This window comes from Adiantum capillus-veneris, chromosome 27, assembly GCF_014529385.1.
Source record: "Adiantum capillus-veneris isolate H3 chromosome 27, ASM1452938v2, whole genome shotgun sequence".
Taxonomy (NCBI): domain Eukaryota; kingdom Viridiplantae; phylum Streptophyta; class Polypodiopsida; order Polypodiales; family Pteridaceae; genus Adiantum; species Adiantum capillus-veneris.
This window is the reverse complement of record NC_140957.1, coordinates 31217975-31221120: the sequence shown is the minus strand read 5'-3', so window position 1 is coordinate 31221120 and position 3146 is coordinate 31217975.

Here is a 3146-nt window from a genome sequence, read left to right as displayed (position 1 = left end):
GTTTGCGGGGTAGGAGTTGCTAACTCCACGACCGCCAATTTCTCCTGCCCTTTGGCCATACTAGTTTCCACACACGCACTCACACCCAAAAAAAGTAGCAGTGAAGTAACAAAAGAACATACACAAGCATTACTAAGTGAGAAATGAACTCACTTTATATATTGGAAGCTTGCAGAACCGTTGCCTTCATGTATTCCAAAAACGGCAGTAGAGATAATCCGTCCACGTTGTTTGCAGACAAAACACAGCCCACCATCATCTTCATTTAGACATTCCATATCTCACCAAAATCGACAGCGATAGGTAGAGTAGCGTGGCGCTAGAAGCCAGAAGAGGAGAGTGAGAGTGGGACATTAAATCCCAACCATCGCGCATGTGGGACGTGTACGGCCTTAAATAGAGATCTTCCTTAAAAAATACACTTTAGTAAGTATAGCAAAAATAGTATGTGGCATGTAAGAATTTGAGTTTATAGTCACATTGTGTGTGTGTGTGTGATCGTCTTCACCTTTTTCGGTGGCGGCTGGTACAACCACAACCCATTCTCTTTGTTGTCTGGTACTCGTGATTCTACGCTCATTCAATCATGCAAAAGCCGGAAGTTTTGAATACCACATGGGATGGAGATGCAAGCTAGGAATGGTGCAATCAAGCGTCTTCAAGGAGGGAGGCGGAATGGTGGACTTGCTGTATGCCAATGCGTGCAGACACGCACGAGTTCTACTCTTTACAACTTGATGACCTTGTTAGGGGAATTTTCTACATCTAAATATTAATCTATCACACCAACACATGCACATACAAATACATAGCCTTATTAGCCCATGGTGGTCCAAAATTATGCATGCCATCGTGCAATCTTGTCACATTGTGTGTGTGTGTGTGTGTGTGAGAGAGAGTGAGAGAGAGAGAGAGAGAGAGAGAGAGAGAGAGAGAAATTTTAATATCTTAGGAACATATCAAGAGACCTCAAATCTCTCACCTGATAGATCTTTAATTTAAGAGTTGGTTTTTAAGAGGGAATTGTCATAACCAATTTTTCTCACTCAATGGTTATTATAGTTTCCTCTTTTTATTGAACGAGAGAGATCTCAAAGGTATACTCAACACGTCTCAACCTTAAAACTTTGTGTGTGCGTGCATGTGTGTGTGTGTGTGTGTGTGTGTGTGAGAGAGAGAGAGAGAGAGAGAGAGAGATTGGAGTGATTGCAAAGACTACAATTCACCCTCTCCACTTGTGTGCATACGCACACTCACACACTTACAAATATGGGTGTGTATGTGTGTGTGTGACCCAATGGCCATGCTTTTCCTAGCCACAACAATGCACGGATTATACACACTAGTTTGACCAAAAAAACAAAAAAAAACCTTTCTTTGGAAATTGAGAAGTGGCTTCCATTTTTCCACTTAAACGCTTTGCCACGGTGTGAGTGTTTTTATTTTTGGCTTCTCAAAGTTGAAAGTTTGCTATTACCTAAACGAAGAGTTTGTTTTTTTCTTGAAACAAGAAGCAGAACAAAAGAAAGAAACGCAAGCAAGACAATTTGAGGGAGTAGTACAACAAGACCTTCACGCACGTACAACAATACTCTACACGCAAGTATCCCCCCCCCCCCCCCCCCCCCCCCCCCCCCCCCCCCCTCCTCTTTCCTTCTTCCTTTGTGTGACGCCCTTTTTCTTTGTGTGTGTGAGTGTGTCTCCACACATAAGATTGCACAAAACACCAAGCTAATATTTCAGCTTCCTTTCAACCACCACACACAAAGAACCATCTTTTCTTGATAAACAAAAATAATCTTTTGTTTTCTCTTTCTCAAAAACAATCTGTCTCACACACACATCCATAGATTTGATCTATTCCTTCCAACGAGAGTGCGCGCGCACGCACTCACACACACGAGGAGATTTCTAATGTTGTAGAAAAAAAACCCAAGGAATCTTAGAGATCAATATAACAAGTCAAACTCAAGATATATTACTCAAAATGAGGAGAGAGAGAGAGAGAGAGAGAGAGAGAGAGAGAGAGAGCCGGGGGGAGGGGATATGAGGAAGACCAAACGCTTTATGCTAAGTTGATTAACTACTCTTGATACTGGAGGCTTATGATGATGAGGGTGACAATTCAGTATCCATGAAGTAGGTGGGAGGCTATAAATGTGACTCAAGCCCTACTTAAACTCTTCAGCCATCATGATTTTATGATTAAGGCAACCATGATTCAATGTCACTTTCTCCAATCATCATTCATTCTTACAATATTAGTAAGGATATGGAGATGACAATGAAGGGTGGGGTATCGGTTTTAAAGAATGAGTTCTTGGTGTGAAAATTCATGCTCCAAGGTCTTGGATCTTCTACTTTATTTTAGTATGTTGGGACAATGAGATAATGATGGGACCACTGCAATTTCCTTCTTGCAACCAATTTAACCTTAAATTTTGTGAAATTTGATTAGGTCTAGTTCCACTACCAAGTTACAATACTACCTCTCTTTACACAAGTTCTACAAGTTTGCAATCTCTTCTCTCTTCTCTCTCTCTCTCTCTCTCTCACACACACACACACACACACACACACACACACACACACTTACTCTTAGAGAGAGGGAAAGAGATTGGAGAGTCAATCAGAATGTTGGATGATTAAACTCATCGATGCTTGCTTTCCCTCACTCTCAATCTCATGTTCACTTAGCTACAGTAGTAGTAGACCAACCTCCATATAATCTTTTACATATAGTTAACCCTACGGTTTTTTGGACCCTCAAACATAAAATTTTGAAAGAGTTTAGATACCATCATAATGGATCTTGGAAAGAGTGAGTGGTCAAGCATAGCCTTGGGGAGAGCTATGAGCATTATGCTAAGCTATGTTGATATAACTAAAGAAAGTTTGAGTTTAGTAATGACTTGGGTTGCATTGTGTGTAAGTTCAAATTAAAACTATAGAACATTTATGGAAACACTCTTTGTTTTTGTTAATACAAAGTGATTAAGAGAGAGAAAGAATGTCTCTTTTATTTTTCAAACAATGATAGGTAGAGAAATAAGGCAAGAGAGTCTATCCATGCCATTAGCATCCAAGAATATATTTGGCACTACGTTACATATTTGACCAAGAAACCAAATATATTCTTGGCCAAA